The sequence below is a fragment of the Corvus hawaiiensis genome, chromosome 4 (assembly GCF_020740725.1).
Source record: "Corvus hawaiiensis isolate bCorHaw1 chromosome 4, bCorHaw1.pri.cur, whole genome shotgun sequence".
NCBI lineage: Eukaryota > Metazoa > Chordata > Aves > Passeriformes > Corvidae > Corvus > Corvus hawaiiensis.
In genome coordinates, this window is record NC_063216.1 from 37403769 (window position 1) to 37422870 (window position 19102).

Consider the following 19102-nt stretch of genomic DNA (forward strand, 5'->3'; position numbering starts at 1 on the left):
TTGAAGTGTCATTATTGATTATTTGCTACTGGAATTATTCAGGTAGTGTTTTTTATTGTGTCTCAGGTACACACATGTTTAATTGTTTCAATTACATTTACAAATTACCATTCAGATTTTTTTTCCAGGATTCACCCCTCTTTTTTCAGATGCTTGTCTTACATACCTCTGATGACATAGTTGTTTTCTTTGAACTGTTCTTGCCCCCAATAAACCAAAATTATGTTTTGTCTATTAAAAGTCAACAGTAAAAAGACTAAAATAAAAATGCTAATAAGAATTTAACTCTCAGTTGGTACACCCTTCATTTTATCCAGAATCCTTAATGCCTTAATGCACATTTATTTGAAAAATTGCTCTTCTATGAACTATCTTTGCTCAAAGCAAGTGTTTTTCACCACTGAAAAGTTGTTTTAATAGTGCTGAGACTGCCCTTTCCTAAGTAGTCAGTAAAATGACATGAGCTGGTAAAGTACCTCTCAGTAGCAGATTCCCTAAAATCTATTTAAATTAATCCCAGTGCAACTTTCAAAGTTCTTGATAATTCTATGTTTTAAGGCAAGTCTATTCTACAGTTAGGATAGTTCTGCTAATTAATGGTGTGAATTTAAAGACAATTAAATTCTTGTATGGAAGTCTCCTCCCTTCCCCCAAAAGCAGATTAACACTACCTGTCTTTTGAATGAGATAATCAATATATTCACATCTTTAGTTACCACAGTTTAATTTTCTTTAGAACAGAAAAAAATGTACTTGTAAATTCTAAACTTTTAATCACATTATGACTTCCATAACTAACCATTTCTCTATTACTTTTAATTAGAAAGTGTTCCTAAACTGCATTCTCTATTTCATCAGTTTCGTTGCCAAGGGATATCAGGATGCTACCAGCAATCTTACTTTATGTGAACAATGAACTATTCTATTCTGCTTTCCTGAACTCATTTACTTGTTCCTAAAATGCTTCGAATCAAAAAGAAATAAAACTCAGACAGTGATGAAATTAGAGAAATATAGAGGAAGAGTGAAGTATAATGGCACAAAGAAAAATTGCAGCAGCCCAAAGGGTGAATGGAATCAGTATTACAAATAAAAGGAAAAAAAAATGAGGCAATTTTAGTTAAAGTCAAAAGTAGAGACAATGCCAAGACAAAGATTATATTCAATGTCTCTTTTATTATGTTATCGTTGTAATGTAGGATTTTAATGTAGAATAATGCATTTAACATAGGATGTATATAATGTCACTTTGGTCTAAAAACAAACTGACAGAAAATATTATAGTGATGCATTAAATTAAAAAAAAATCTTCCTTATTTCTTTAAAAATTGTTCAGTCTCTCAGACATATTTCTCACTGGTGGCAGGAGACAAAAAGTACAACAAAAACGGTAGATGAAGATGCAAACACCTTTTGCAATGAAAATGGAAGAATGGTAGTAGGCACAGAGATAGGATAGAGAAAGGACAAAAAGAAAGCTGCAACACCAACATGATTTCTTTGAGGTATCTTTTATTGGACAGAAAGTTCTAGAGATGTGTTGCCTCATATTAGCTTTGGAAATAGGTTTAGAATAAAGAATAAATTATTATGCGTTTAAACTGACACTTCTGTTTCTTCTATTTTTAAAATTTCTTTTTTTTTTCTCTCTTGTTCCTTTAATTCCTTAATCATCCATGAAAGAAATGATTTAATTTAAATGTTGCTCTCTAAAAAATAGATTATTAAATTTTGTGTATATTTTAGAAGTTAAAACACCTTTAGGAGAACATATAAAATGTGATTAAAACTGCTGTTTTAAACTTTTTCTGGTCAGGCTCCAAAGTAAATGGAATATTTGGATTAATGAATACATTGGTAATTGTCCTCAAAGTAATCTCATAGACCCCTTTAAAAGGTGAAAGATGATAGATAGACATAGTATCAGAGTGGTTTCAGTTTCCACTGCAATGGCTTTCCTGAAAAGGTAGGACCATGTTTTATGAATTGTTCACATACTGCTGTCTCTGTAGGATTTTTGTGTTCTCACTCTCCTTGTTCTTCCTCTCTAGATGAAACCAGCATTCTTTTTCTAAATTCTCAGTAGGATTTTATGTAATTCAGAGCTGTACATTTATGCAGAGAACTGGGGAAATAATGCTTCCAAGAATCCCTAGCTTTCTCAATCTGATCAAGCATGAACAATTTAAGTTTCATTGAAATTCAAGGGGGAAGGAGAAGTAACAAGATACTACAGAATCAGTTTCCAGGAATGAGAGTAGCATTTTGCACAACTAATAATTTACATAACCACTTTAATTTTGTGGCTATAATAATAATAATAATTACAAGCAGAAATCTTTAGTTAATTTAATTAAAGTAATACAATATTATATCTGTATAGGACCAATGTCATTTGGTAAAAATAAGTTATCCAGTACTTATAGCTTATTCATACATTGTTGCTACATTTGGAATGTGCTGATTGTGAAAGCTTTAAAGCTGAGTAGAATCAAAGAAACTAATTTTATTTCAAAACTCTTCTATAATTGTTCAGGTTAGAACACTGAGTGAAATCTCTTTCCTTCCCTGTCTATGTATTATTCATAAAGGCCTAAAACTGGCCCTCTGCGTCCATGAAGACTGTTCTTTTTAAATTCTAATGTAGTACTATTCTTATGTACTGAATTATGGAGCCATCAGATCAGCACCCATGGAGTGAGGAATTTAAGATGATTAGAATTCTTAATGATTAGCTCCACAGTGTAAGTCCTACTTTGGCTCATTTGTATGTAAAAATGCTTCTGATGCTCAGCAAATGCCCCACTGTTGTATTTTAATGAACTGAATTTTAACGTCATAAAGTTTTAAAAAGTCTGCCACACCTCCCCTCCAGAATTTTTAATGGAAAAAAAGAAGGAATGAGGATTAAAATTTTAGCCTTCTTGTCCGAATTAAAGAAGAATCGTTTCTCTAAGGGGCAAAATATTAAGGATACATTTCGCTGATTTACAGTTGGTAAAAAAAAGGTACATTTCCAAGTGTTTTGAACACTTCCACCAATCTAGTTTTCTATCATAAAATGCATATTGGTGACCTGCTTTATTTAAAAAGCATAGATTTTACACTATTTCATTTTTCTCTTCTTCAAAAAAAAAAAAAAAAAGCAGGGTAATGATTAATTTGAAGAGCAAAATTAGCTTTTATTTATTTATCAATTATCTTTCCATTAAAAATACCTTACATTTGTGTGTATTAAAAGGATAAAATATAAGGTGATTAGATATATGTAACTAAGGTTTTCTATGTATAAGTGTATAAAATATATTATATATACAAGTAATAGGTATAATTTATTTGAAATTTAATGTGTGTATTATGTAATTATAGTATATAATAGAATATTCAAAGTAGACTAAATGATATAAAATTTTCTTTACTCATCCATTTCAGTTTTCCTATATTAATTATATTATTTTTTTCTCTAGGTTCAGGTTTGTACTAAAAAAAAATCAAAAATAAGTTTTAGTTTAAAGAAAGGTCATTCTCTGAATGCCTGAATCTACTTGCCCTCATTTATGTCAGTGCAATCCTAGACTTAGCTGATTTGCATCAGTGAATAGAATAATTGACTAAGGCAATTGAGAACAAAATTTCTTACCCTAACCTTCCTAGAAGTCAGTTTAATTCTCCAGTGTTAGTAATTTAATGCCCCACATATACTTTAACAGTTAAAAATATTCAATTAAGTGTATTTCAGTGACAGTGATTTTACTTAGTTTCATTCAATTATCTTTCCCTTCACTGTTTCACCCCCCGCCCACTCCACTTCAAGATTTAATCTATCCAGAAAGTACTGCTGCACCTATTGACTCACAGATCATGCAGGCTGCCAAATGCTGGGTTCATAACCAAGTTAGGTGTTCAATGCTTGTAGGGGAAGCAATCATTTGCTACTATAAATAAATGCTGAATTAGGCATTCCTTTCTGCCCATGAGCCTTATGCTTTTGTCCAGACTATACACTGTTTTCAGTGATCAGATCATGCAATAACAGCATTAGGAGTGTGTAAAAATAAATGTGATGTGTTTTGTGTAACTTGTGCTGTTTGGCACTGTGTTGCCGTTGGGAAGCTAAATATTCAATAGGAAGAAGTGAACTAGCAATGCTAACAAGCGAAATACAGGAAAATTACAACCTTCAGAAAATCAGTCAAGCCTTTGGAGTTCTTGAACTAACTAATTTTTCTATGCAGAAAGTCCAGTATCACCTTTGAAAGTAAAGAATATGGTATAAAACATTGGTTTGGTTTTGTGTGGGTGTTTTTGTATGAACAAAGGGCTGTATTCAGTTTTTTATTGTAGGGGGTTGACCAGCACCTATGCAACTACCCAGTCACTCCCCACTTTTGCCCCAGCAGGATGGAAGGAGGATGAGAAGGCGAAAAGCTGAAAACTTGTGGGTTGCAATAAGGACAGTTTAACAGGTGAAGCAAAGCTGTGAATGCAAGCAAAACAAAACAGGAATTTCCTCCCTCCTCCCCATCAGCAGGCAGATATTTAGACATTTTCTGGAAACCATGGCCTCAGCATGGGCCAGTGTTAGTTGGGAAGAATATGCTGCGCTTACTACTGTGCACTTCATTGGGTTTTGTTGAAATACCTACTTATAAATCCACCTACTGCAGCATGAGACTAAAGAGTTGATTCACACAGAGCTAAAATCTGGACACACAAATTTTGGATTTTTAACCGAGATGTGAGTCCTCTAAAAGAAGTTTAATACCTGCTTCTAGAAATTGTATCAGTGAGAAATTATATTGACCATAAAAAGAATATGACACTGGATAATTTATAGAAGAAAAGAGCAGAAATAAAAGAAGATTGTACTTGAACAAACTAAATCTCTAAAAAGTTTAAGCATGTAAACAAAAAGATTAGACATATATTTTCCTCATTTTATTTGCAAAATGTAAAATGGGTCTCATAAGAGTTATTGGGTTTTTTTCCCCCATTTTCTCAAATATTTTCCAGTTACTTGACCACTTCAAACGCAGTTCAAAAATGCCATGAATTAGTGGGATTTTTTTTTAAAACTGCCTATTTTTAGAGGAGTGGGTTATGTAAGCCACACAATTGAAAATTTTAGATGTCCACATGCAGAAAAAACCCTAAAATAATAACCTCAAGTTATTACTAATCTATATTTTTTAAAAAATTATTCACTAGTGTGGATTTATTTTACCTTTTTCATAGTGTCTTCCTTTTTTAATTCACATAATATCTTTTTCCTTCTGTTTCCTAAACACCTCTCATTACAAATAGTTTGCTGTCTCTGTCCATTTATTTTTTATTCTTTTTTTGTTTCTGTTAAGTGTATATTATTTTCCTGTATCTATTTTTTTTCACCTTTAATAAAATTGTTTCTAATACTCTTTTCCAATTTAAACAGTCTCTAGTTATTTTTTCTTTTAATCTCTTCTCCCTCCAATACCTTTAATTGTATTTCTTCATTTCTCTGTCTTTCATTCTTCTTTCCACGTACAGTTCACATACACATTTACCCAGATAATATATCTTTTTTTTCTCCCAGGTACTGTCTCTGTTTTTCCCATTTTGTTTTACTTCAGATGTGTTTTCCTGTGATTGCTCTTTTCACAAATGAATAGATCATGAGGCTGTGTGTTGAAAGTATTCAAATTCCAGTAACCTTTTTTCAGTCTTGCACACACCGAATACTAAATTGATTCAGGTCTTGCTCCCAAATTCAAGCTCCAGTGGGATTCTTCAGCTGCAAAATAAAGAACAGAACCTGATGGAACAGCTAGCTGAGATCTGAAGGAGGTAACATTTGTAGACAGTCTATTTTAATGGATATTTTGAAATATTTTTATGTGATTTTTTAAAGGAATGGCATGCTCATCACAGTTCTACAGCTTAATATCTTCTTGATGCAGTAAGAGAAAAAGAGACAGAGGATAGCCAGTTATCTATTTCTTTGTCAAAGGGAACTTTTCAAAAAGATGAAATGCCTGAACTCGGTGGAAGTCTACTTTCAGTTTTACTTTTAAAAGATAAGATCAAGCATCTGCCAAAATACATTATTCACAGTGAAACATTTCACTGGTTCTGCACTGGAGATACCTTGAGGCCTATATCTTCTGGCAGTATTACTGCAGCAGCAGAACTGACAAGAGGGAAGGGTTATTTACAGTCATTGGGAGCAGCTCTTCCCTGACGATGGGCAAGCTTTTGAAGCTGAACTTGTATATTGGAAAATGGAGAGAATTTCCTATGTATGTTTTATCTCAAAGGACAGCAGGGAGCTGCAGTGAATATTTTTCTTTCTCTGATTTTGTTTTCTGGTGACATGACCTATTTAGTTAATTTTTCTTTCTTAAAAAAAAAAAAGCAAATCTCAAAAATCCTATCTAAAAACAAAGCCCAATTCCCACCAAAATTAAAAAATTAAAATAATTTAAAAAATTTAAATCTCTCTCTTCTGCATCTTATAATCTCTTCAATAAGCATAAATTTACCTTTTTGCTTTTCAGTGTAGCAAAAATTCAGTGAGATGGAATAGACCTCCAACTGCGTCTAAAATTGAATTTAACTCCTGGCTGTGGTAGATTTTCAAAATTTAAGAAACAGGTAATATCTAGACATACTATTAAAAAATAAAATTTCCTCCTGCTCTTATCACCTGTATGAGGTGTCATCCAAGACCCTAAATTTATCAGGAACTTGTAGAGAAACCTAGAGACTGAACAGAACTAACTACCCCAAATCCTTAACCATTTGGGGAAGAGTTAGTCATTGAATCCTGCCCAGGTTCTTCTTGGCAGGTCTGGCAGTTCTAGAATGGTCAGTCCTAGGCTGGTCAGAGAGCTGGGATCATGCCCCTTAAATTTTAATTCTCTGAAATTTGTTTTCTGCTACTTTGTTCTCACTTTCTATCATCAGATTTTTTTTTTTTTTTTCAAGAAGCAGAGCCTCTGTGAACTTGTTATTTCAACTTGGGCTACAGAGAGGCCAGAATACTTGATGTTTCTTAGAAGCACCACTTAGAGCTCATATGAAAATGAGAGGCTCTGAATGAAAAATAAGTTCTATTTTTCCAACTAAAAATTACCCAAGGAGTTGTGTTAGACGGGGGAAGTGAAAATTTGAAAGGAATTTATATAAGATAGACAAGTTCATAAATGCCAATTGCTTCCAGCTAATTAACAAAATAATTATATTTTCAGTCATAAATACTAATTAAATTATGTAGTGCTTATTATCCTTGTTTGCATAAGTAACAAAGCTATAGAATATTTATAAGTCTTACCTGAGATAAAATATGAAATTTTGTTGTGCCAAATTTGAACTGGTCTTCCTTGTTCTCTTCATAGCCACAGGAAATAAACAAGCATGCAGTGACTTATTCCAGCCTAAAACAACAATCTAAGGAAAGAAAAGCTACTTTAAGTGATTATTTTTTAAAGGTTTATGCCTATATTATAGAGGAGTCTAAAGAGATTAGATTATGGCCAAATGAAGTCCTTACATTTTAAATAGCTGGAGTTAAGTGGGGTCTCATTATCAGAAAAAAATGAGTGATGCATTCAAAGAATGAAAATTTAAATGGATTGTTTAATATCTTTTGGTTATGATATAGTTTTATAAATGTAAAAGATGTGGCATTAAATTCTGCTGTTCAAGTGGATTTACAGAAAGCAAAAAGAAGAATTTAAAGCGTCTCTCCTGCTCCTATTTTGTTACAACTAGTCATAAAGGAAGAACTGATTCCTTTCTAACAAATCACAAAAAAATTCTTGGTGTTAGCCAGCATAACAAAGGGATATCTTATTGCTACACTGATCTATCTAACAAGTCTGAGGTCACATTGCTTGTCTCATTCAATTTCTATAAATGGATGACAAAGTGATTCAGAGGAATTGACAAATTTCATCTAGCATTGAATATGCAAATTATCAAAGTTTAATTGCGAAGATTTTAAATATCTAACAAATGGAATATAAATATCTCCATTCTTATGTGATCACAAAATGTGTTTCACAAGTCTGTTACACATAAAAATTGATATTTTGGGAAATTTTCAGAATTATTGTTATTACTTAATGGTTTCTTATGCACATGACAGTTGTAGGCTCAATTTAGGCTCAATTCAAAATATTCTCTCACAGAAAGCACTACAGTCAGTATTTTATTGATCGGTTTAAAACGAAAATTAGCATTTAGTGACAAAGTGTTTTGATAGTTATATTTTTTCTTAATCATGATGGAATAGCATGATTAATAGAAAATACTGCTTGAATATTGTTGCTTTGTGTTGAATAGACATCCGCTGTAGTGTTGAATTTGGTAATAGGTAATCTCTATATGTTGATTATACTAGAGGACAAAGTCAACTTTTGTGCTGCTTTCTATGCCAAGATTCTTCAAAATACGGACAATTTCTATCCTAATTATTTTTATCTGAAATTAAATAGAAGATGAAACAAGCCTTCACACAGTGCGAGCACAGTTAGCATTCTAACGGAGACATCCTGTGGATATATTAAACTGGGTAGGATGGCAAATTCAACCAATAAATAACATTAATATTACTGAAACATATACACATCAGGTTTTTTCCACACAATGATGCACTTCTTATACTTTAAAAAAATAATCTCTTTCTTTAAGATAGTAACATTTGTCATTACTTAGAAAAATATCCCAAGCACCATGGCATAGGTTTTGGAATAAGAACTCAGTGTTAATGATGGACTTGAGTGTGTTTTCCCTAGTGACTAATGATGTGATTATTTGCATTCTTTTTCCATATTAATTAGTATTTACATTGATTTTCTTTTTTTTTGGTAAACAAATAATACTATTAGTAAGAATTGAAGTTGACAGCTTATATGTTATATAATGCAGTGTTCATTTTATAGAAGTAACGTTTAAGCTTTCAGCATTTTATAGGTATCCTAGAATCATATATTCTAGTATAAATTGTCCTCAGGAATATAATTTTCCTCACATGAAGGTTGCTAGGCAACAGCACTCGCAATATTTTTGTTGACCACAAACTTAGCTCAGTGTGGTCTCTGAAAGAAGAATGCATTTTCATTTTTTCTCTGTAAGGGAAGGTAAATATTAACTTTAATCTCCCTAGAAGCAGATACAATAATAATAATAAGATAAAACTAACAGATATTTATTAAAATCTGTACACTTAAGATACACTGCCTTTACTGCATAACGATGTTACAAGACCATTATTAACGCAGGAAGGGCTTGGTATCAGGAAAATGCACCTAAAGGTTATGGTAAAAAATTTATTATATGTTTGGCTGTACAATTTGATGTTTCTAAAATACTTTGGTTATCTAGTGTGTTGGAAGAGAAAAAGCAATTTGGGGCTAGAGTATGGCTATCTGTTATAGAAAAACGTGTTGAAAAATGTGTAGGTAAAATCACGCAGACACACACAGCGTTTACAATTACCTCCACCCAGTCCCCCTGAACTTGAAAGCTTTGTGGATCACTAAATCCGGAACTGACCCCAGACTCTGCCCTGGCCCTGCATGTGATCTTTAACAAGAGTGAGATCTGGCCTCAGCCTGGAACCTTCAGCTTCAACATCTCACTGCTCCTTGCAGATACCTTATTACAGCACATTGCAGGACAGGATATTTAGAGACTAGCTGACACTATATATATACTTTAAGATACATCATTTAATGTACAAAACATAATCTTTTTAGGATATCAAATGATTTTGAGTAAGTAGCAATAGAAGTAACTACCTATAATAGCTGCTTTTTTGGTATTTTTGGTTTGTTTTTTTTTTTTTAAGTATACCTTGAAAACACTGCAGTTTAGCCATTATGAAGCACAATTTTGTTTGATACTTTCTGGATATATAGTTTCGGACTAACACGTGTGGGAGTACTATGATATTTTGTTAGTAGATGATTTACAAGTACATATGTTAATATACTGTTCATACCATGAAATATTCATACACTGAGTTACTAAATATAAAATAAAGGAGTAAAATATACTAAAATATATTAATATTGTAGAGAACTTAAATACAACTAGTACTCCTTAGGTTATAAGAAACTACTAATTTAAGCAAATAGAGTGAATTCTTTATATACTGTTATCTAAGTACAGCATGAAAACATTTTTCACCAGTTTAGTTTTATAATAACTAAAATATTTTTAATTTTTAGGGGTTTTTGTTGGATATATGGAATATTAGATACTTGTGTATACCAAGTTTAATTGTTCTTCAATAAAGCATTTATGTTTAATGTGTATGTAATTAATAGACTGTATAATTTCAGAATGTTTACTTGCATGCCATAATACATAAGTTTTATGGCATGGGTGAAGCCATGCAAAAAACCATCTGCAAAGTCCTATGAGAAGTGTAGAATGAAGCAAGCATATTCAGCTTTACTGAAATTTCCAGAAAGACAGTTATGTTTTGTAAAAAGTTCACACTCAGCATCTCATGAGTAAAGAGGTATTTCAATTTACTTTGAAAAAAATTAGCTTGAATGAGGCATAAGAATAAAGCAGGTAATTGAGGCATATTTACAATGGGTAGAATTAAGAAATTAATACAAATATTTTTGGAAATGCACAGAAATTATATTAAAGGTACTGTTTGTTATTGGAGATGAAAATAAAACAAGTATGATAAATAGCAGGCAAACTTTTGCATCTGGATAGATAAAAATAATTCTTAATGCATTAGAGCCACAGATGGCTTGCAAGAGTAAATTTTACATTTCTGTGTGGGTATTTCAAAGGTTGCATGAAATGAAGTTTCTCTTCTGATCCATATCAATTTGTAAAGGTAGGTAATTCAGCTCGCTTTATGAAAAATATTCTTATGAAGCATGACAAAATCCAATTTACCAGTAAAATCCATTTAAATTAAAATCAAAGTGTAATCTTTGTATGATTCACTACTTGTACCATAATGATGAAGTGAGATCAGATACCTATAATCATTTTTGTACCCTGATTATTTTCAGCCATATTCAGCAGAAATTATCCTCAATGCAAAAATGACAAGAAGGTCACAGTTCTTGATTTTTAACTCTGCCAAATTGTTCAAGCACAAAACTATACTAGTGGCCATATGACAGATTTGCATGAAAACTGCTGGTGTTTGTGTATCTGACCAGTGATATGACTATACCTACCTCCCTCAGAGAGGGAATTCACCTTTCTTCCTTCTCTCAAATTTCACTCTAAAATAATTTTAGAAAAAGTTCACATTACTATAAGAAGATGTTCTGGGACGCTTTAAAATAGTCTCTTCTTTTTTAAAAAAATATCATCTTATTGAATCATGGAAAGATTGGAAGGTACCTTAAAGATCATCTAGTTCTAACCCTGTGCCATGGGCAGAGATACCTTACACAGATTGCTCTGAGTCCCATCCAGCTTGGCCTTGAACACTGACATGGTTGCATCATCCACAGCTTTTCTGGAAAACCTGTTCCAGTGACTTGCTAACCTCAGTAAGGAATTTCTTCCTTATATCTAATCTAAACCTACTGTCTTTAAGTCTAAAGGCACTTACCCTTGTCCTGTCACTATGAGCCCCTGTAAAAAGTTCCTCTCCATCTCTCTTGTAGGTCCGCTTTAGGTACTGGAAGGTGTTATTATTTCCCCAGAGCCTCCACTTCTCCAGTTGGAGCAATGCCAACTCTCAGTTTTTCTTCATAGAGGAAGTGCTCCAGCCCCCTGATCATCCTCGTGGCCATTCTCTGGACTCGATCCAGCAGGTTCATATGCTTCTTATGTTGATCCCAGAGCTGGACACAGTAGTCCAGGTGGGATCTCATGAGAGTGGAGTATGGGTGGAGAATCACCTCCAAAAGCACGTGCTGGCTGCTTTTGATGCAGTGCAGGATATGATTGGCTTTCTGGGCTTCAAGAACACATGGCCATGCCACATAGAGCTTCTTGTCAGCCAACACCACCAAGTCCTTCTTGGCAAGGCTGCTCTCAATCCATTGTTTTCCCAGCCTGTATTTGTGCTTTGGGTTTCCCCAAACCACTTTCTAGACCTTACACTTGGCCTTGTTGCAACTCATGAGGTTCATACAGGTCCACATCCCAAGGCTGTGAAGGTCCCTCTGGATGGCATCCCTTCCCTCCAGTGTGTCAACTGCACCACACAGCTTGGTGTCATCAACAACTAGCTGAGGATGCACCCAATCAAGCTGTTCGTGCTGCCAGCAAAGAAGTTAAACACTGCTGGCCCCAATTTTGACCTCTGAAAAACACCTTTATATTAAGTATTTGATGTAGTATCATCCAGCAGAAATAATTTCATCCTGTAGTATGACCTGATTTTTTTGAAGATTTGGGGACAGACAATTTCAAGTAAAATAGGAGGAGCTGAAAATCCTTCTGAAAACCAACACAGGTCCACCATGCATCTGGTCAGTTATTGGTTTATGATGTGATATTTTCTTCAAAGGCTCATATTATGTTAAAATTTTAACAAAAATTCAGTTCTGATTCACCAAAATGTTTAACTTAGTATTGAAATCTGTAGTCAAGGAAAACATTTAAGTTTGGTTTTATATGTGTACTCAAGTTTTTTGTAAGATATTTTAACTAGTGTTTGAAACTATCATCATTTGCCTACTCAAAATGAAGCAAGAAAAGAACAAATTGCTTTCATTTAAGTAGGGTATTTCTTGACTACCAAGCACATATTGAAATACAAAACTATTCATGCTTAGAATGGACCTTTGAAACTTCTACCTAAATCTAGTTCAATGTTGGAGATTTCAAAAGGTTTTCAAAACCACTAATTCCCATCAGACACTCATTACTGAATTCTTATGTGCAACTTTAAAAATTTGCTCTGATCATGGTCAATCAGAAAGAGGGATTTACAGTAATTATCTACAGTAATACTTAGTTACTTAAGACATCAAAAACTTTCTGAATAAAGCTGTTAGAAACGTTAGATTTAAGTGTGTATATTTTTTTTTAAAGAAGACAGAAGTGCTCATTCTGCTTTATAAGACAGTAAAAACAGTATAAAGAACTTGGTAAGGTAATGCTTGAAACTGTAAGATATTGAGGTTTGTTAGATGAAAAATGTGGGGGTGGGTGTTTCCCCACAGTAAAATGTCTTTATGAAATTTTAAAACTCCTATAGTATTTAAGACAGGATTTAAAAAAAAAACCCAAAAAAACAGAACAAAAAAAACCAGGCAAGCAGAAGTTACCATATTTATTGTGGTGTAAGTTATAAAGAGCAATGATGCTTTCTTTTCTAAATTTCAATATTTTTAAAAAATTGCAAAGGAAAGAAAAATCATGCCAGTTGTCAAAACCATAGTATGGCACTGTAAACACATTAACATAATAGTTCCCTAATAATTCCCTTTTTTTGGAATTGCTAAGCAGTTTAAAATTTGAATCTGCATGTCAACTAAATTCAGGAGGATAAAATACCTGAAAAAAGAAGTAAAAGAAAGGAACTCTGATTGATTTTCGTATGCCTGTCCTTTGATACAGATTTCTTGTTGGGTACATCACTAAAAAGGATCTTAATTGTTTATTGATATAATTTAGGAAGTCAATTACCTGTTTTGATAGAATCAAATTAAGGAGTTCTATCAACAACTGGTCTAGATCTAGTTATTCAGTTAGAGTGTCTCGTAAGCATTAGAGAGTTTCTGACAAGGGTTAATCCATCATGAGATGACTTTCCAGTAGCAAAAGTTCTCTTTAAACTGAAAGTTTAAAAAAAGCTCGCTTTTCATCTTGGACTCTGCTCACTAAATAAATTCTTAAGAGATTGGACTGAATTGGTAGCTCTTCTTGTGGAAGTACTAGTTTAGCATTGTTCTTTAAATCATCTCACTGATTTCAATACTAGGAAAAATAGCAGAATTTAGATCTTGAAAAGTCACAAGAATGGAACAAAAAAAAAAGAGTTTTTTGAGTCTCAAAATAGACTCACTTTGAATTTTCACTGATTTTTTACCTAAATTGTGAAAGTTTTTAGCTCTGCATTAACTAATATGCTGTTTGCAGTACAATCCCGGCTAAGTTAATCCTTTTGGTAGGTTATGTATTGGTTTGGGAGTTTGTTTTTAAACATTGTTTTAGGTGGACAAGTGGGTTGTCCATCTCCAAAAAATGTATTTCTCCTTAGGGTACATCTACTTGCACAGGGTTGAGAAATAAGTTCTTTGTATCTACAGCTATCAGATTGAGTATCATTGGAGTCATATCATAATTGAAAATAATGGGACTGGAGACATAAATTTTCTCCAACTCAGTTCATCATTAGCAAAAAAATAACTGGTTTGGTGATTTAATTGTGTTTTCTCGTAGGCAGAGACTACATTTTTAATAATCATATAGTGAGCAAGCATCTGATTACCCAGCCACTACCTGAGGAAAAGCAGAGCTGGTGGGGACAGCCAAGGTCAGCCACAGCTTGGTGTGAGCCAGACAAGAGCACAGTCGCAGCAGACAGCATTCAAAGCCAGGCCAGTTCATTCGGCCAGGCCAGGGACAGGGATGGGCATGGGCATGCCTGCAGCACAGCTCCAGCCAGGGCAAAAGGAAAGTGCTTGGTACCCAAGGCAAAGGACAAAGTTCCCTAACTCAGCTTCCTCACAGGGGTTTCTTCCAGCAGTCTGATTCATGGCACCTCAGCTGCACTGTCAGCAAAGCTGGCCTTGAGCACAGGCAGCCATAGCCCAGGTTGGCAAAGGCTGCAGAGACATGGTCTGCTCAAGGCCCTAAAAATAACAGTGTTTCAAGTACTTTTCTTCACTGCCATGACTTTCTTTTTTTTGCTGATGAATCTATTACTCAAAGAAAGAGGAAAATATGTGTTTTGTTGAGTGACATGCAGTGTGTGGAATGCCTCACTGGTTGTTCCACTGATATTTTGTGTACACTGAGGTGCAGATTATGTACACTTCTCTTACAAAAAATTCTGCACTGCAGAAAATTGTATTCATTTACGTTTGAAAACTTAAGGAGAAAATCAATTTTGTTCATTGTGCTTTCTCTGAATGGGCTCACATAACCCCAATTGTTAAGTAGAGAGATATAATTTTAACAAAGAACATTTAATTACTCTTAAATGAATGCTGAATTGCATTTTGAGGATTCTAAACCAGACTAATTTAAATCACCTCTCAGCAGTTTGTGTCAGAAGAATAACAAACTATGTTTTTTCAACGAATGCTAAATCAAAGGATCTGGTAAGGTTTTTCATTTAATGCCCCATCCAATACTTGTTTCCATCAGTCAACAAAGAATAAATCCTCTTTCTCAATTTACTAGCATTTAAAATCTATTACTTGTCCTAGCAAAGAGTGGTAACCTGCAAAAAGGGAATACACAGTTTGTATTGATGCCTTTTCCTGGTCTTAAAATCAGGAGTCAAACATGTTTAGAAGGGGAAAAGGGATTTTACATTGGTATTTATTTTAAGGATCCTTAGGTGCACACGTCCAGTCTTAGCTATTTTTTTGTTCTAACCTTGTTTTATTTCATGGGTGTTAAATTATTCAAAAAACATGCAAAACAAGAACATTATTGTTTTTTCCATTTAACTCTACTCTGTGTGATAACATAAATACAATCTCACTTGTTTTAATGGCAAGATTATTTTATTTTGAAGTTTATTTAGGAAGGGGGAAAACCCAAAAATACTTAGATTTTACAAACCAATTCTTATTGTTTCACATTGAATATGAATTTAAAGTTAAAAGTTCTGAAAGATGAGTAAATCCTATGGATGTTTATCTATCTATCTATCTATCTATCTATCTGCATTTTCTTAGCATACCTGTAGGCGGGAGTTATTTGACTAATGATTTAATCCTAGGTATGAAGAATTACAGTTTTTGTTCTCCCTCTAGAGGTAATTTTTATGTAAAATTTAATGCTGGTTCTAGAATTAATATTGTCAGACTATGTTGTATTTTGAAAAACTGATTATGAAATTTAAAGTAAATGCAAGAGAAAAACTCTTCCTCTCTTATTATGTTCACATTGGCAACCAATTTCCTTCTGCGGATTATTTAGATTATAAATTTGTTTAATTTTGGTAAGTCCTGGTTAAAGAGCAAAAGTTGTCTTCTTGTCATCAGTATAATGCTTCAACCAGGGTGAAGGTCAAAAAAATACATATAATACAGTCAATGTAATTAAATGAATTATAAAAATGAGCATGATGACAAATTACGTGTTGTGGTTTAGCACCAGCCAGCAACCAAATCCCACACAACCTCTTACCCACTCCTCCACTAGCAAGATCAAGGAGAGAATCAGAAGGGTAAAAGATGGAAAAGTCCTGGGTTGAGATAAAGACAGTTTATTAGACAAAACAAAAGCTGCACATGCAAGCAAAGCAAGACAAAGAATTTCTTTACCTCTTCCCGTGTCTTACCTTCCCACAGCTCTTCAGCCATCTCCAGGAGACCAGGGCCCCACCACGTCTAACTGTTGCTTGGGAAGACAAACTTTGTCACTCCCATTTTCTGCCTTTCTTCCTTCTTCTTCCACCCACTTATATGTTGAGCATGATGTCACATGGTCTGGAATATCCCTTTGGTCAGTTGGGGCCACCTGTCCCACTTGTGCTCCCTCTCAAACCCCTGCTCAGACCCAGCCTCTTCTCTGGTGAGGAAGAATAAGGGGCAGATCATCTACAAATATATTAAAGAGAGCTGACCCCAGTAGTGAGCTTTCAGGAATCCCATCAGTGACTGTCCACTAACTCGATGCACAACAATTCACTGCCACTCTCTGGGTCTGGTCATCCAGCCAATTTTTAACCCAGCAAGGGTTTCACCTGCCCAAGCCATGGGCTGCCAGCTTTTCCAGGATAATGCTATGGGAAACTGCATCAAAGGCTTTACTGTCCTGGTAGACAACATCCACAGACTGTTCCTCATCCACCAGGTGGGTCACTTGGTCATAGACGGAGATCAGGTTTGTCAAGCAGGACCTGCCTTTCCTAAAGCCATGCTGGCTGGGCCTGATCCCCTGGTTCCCTGTACATGCCATATAATGGCTCTCAAGATGATTTTTTTCATAATGTTCCTTGGTGCTGAAGTCAGACTTGACAGGCTTGTCGTTGTACAGATCCTCCTTGTAGCCGTCCTTGTGGACAGATGTCACATTGGCCAATCTCCAGTCATTTGGGACCTCCTCAGTTAACCAGGACTGATGATAAATGATAGAGAGTGTCTTGGCAAGCTATTCCTCCACCTCCTTCAGTACCCTCACTGAATCCCATCCAACTCCCTAGGTTTGTAAGCGTATATGTGGGTCAGGAGGTCACTAACTACTTTCTCCTGGATTACAGGGGAGGTCCCTGTCTACAGGCTCAGGGTCAGGTTTCCCTAAGGATAATCATTCTTTAAAGACTGAGGCGAAGAAGGCATTAAGGTATTGATACAAAAAAGGGTACATGGGTGTTTTAAAAAACTAAATTATGAGATATTTTTCCCATAGAGAATATTTTTAAAATTGTAGAGTTCTTGAAGAAGAGACTTCACATTTCTTTTCTTTTCTAGTATATTCTTGCAGCAGTCAAGCAGCCATAGTAGGTGGTTATAGCTCTTAATTAGAAGCAGTGAGAGAGATGACATACCTGAAGGTTTTATTAGAGCTTTAGGGAACATGATTCATTCAAAAGGACGAAAAAACTTGACACCTTCCTATCCTCCAAAGTCCCCACAGAGGTACCCAGAGTTGTAGGCTCACTACCACCTCTTAACAATGAAAGATTGAACACCACATGATGAGATAAGCTTAAATAGCTTGAATAAAAGGGACATGAAAAACCTTAGATAACAGGCAAATGTGAAAGAAATAGGGGTGTAAATATTTTGGAAACTAAAACAGGAGACTTCAGTTTGTGTAGAGAATAAATGTTTCCAGGAAAAAAAGACCCTGCCACACTGCCTCAAGGGAAAAGTTCTGTAGCCAAGAGATTTTATATAAAGAAGCCTGGGAGTAGAATAGTTGTTGATGAGGTGAGATTAGAACTGTATTTACCTAGCTGTGTCTTTAAGTCATTGAACTCACATTCCTAGTCAGGCAAGCAAATCAGCATCTAAAGCATGTTGTCTGAAATGAATTAAGTTAATCTAACCAGCAGGAAATAATTCTGGAGTTAACCTAATTCTTTCATCCTTCTTACACAAACTGAATTGCTGACTTTAGAAATGTAAGAAAAGAAATGCATGCAGAGAATTTTAAAATATTTACTCATTATAGAAGCATGATAATCTACAGTCCTGTTCCAGACATGGAATTTTTCAGTTTCTAAACAGTTCTTCCCTCCAAAGGCTCACCAGGGTGACATTGGCTTTTCAGCATTTTTATTATTTCAAGTGAAAAAAACCTCTTACTGTCCTGTTTCTTTTAAACACTGCCATACATCTGTCCATCTGTGAGTTGTGTCAACTATGCTTACACAAATTTTAGCCAAAATTTCACTGATGCATTGAAAAGCAGGTGTAGTGAAATAAAATACATCAAAGCTTTGAAGGCTTTGCAGATTTGAGGAAAATAGGTCATCTTGGGGAAAGAAGAAATGTTGAAGCTATTACGCCAATTGGGATTTATTCTTTATCATATTTTAGAATGACAGAATAATATAAGTTAGACTGGACGTCTGGTGTTCCTTGACAATCAGAAGAATTCTAAATTCCTTATTCATTGTCGGAAGCCTTCTCACACCTTTCAACATTTGCATTGATGCTGTCTAGGTGTTTTTGAGTGTCATTTCTGAAATAAAGTACCTTTTTGATATAAAGGGACCAGAACTGCACACAGTGTGTAAACCATAGACTGATAACAGTTATCTTCTGTATTTATTTTATTCTTCATTCCTTTCCTGCTAATTCATTACACTTGTTTTGTTGTAAATGGTCCCCACTGAATACAAAGATGATGTAATCCCAGAGACATCTTCCCTACCAAAACTCCAGGTAAATTAGAGAAGACTATTAGTAGAAGACTGTAGATCTACAGAAATCAAGGGTTCATTAGTTCTGCTTGTGCACTTGATGTCTAAAGCTAGGCAGAACTTCTGCAA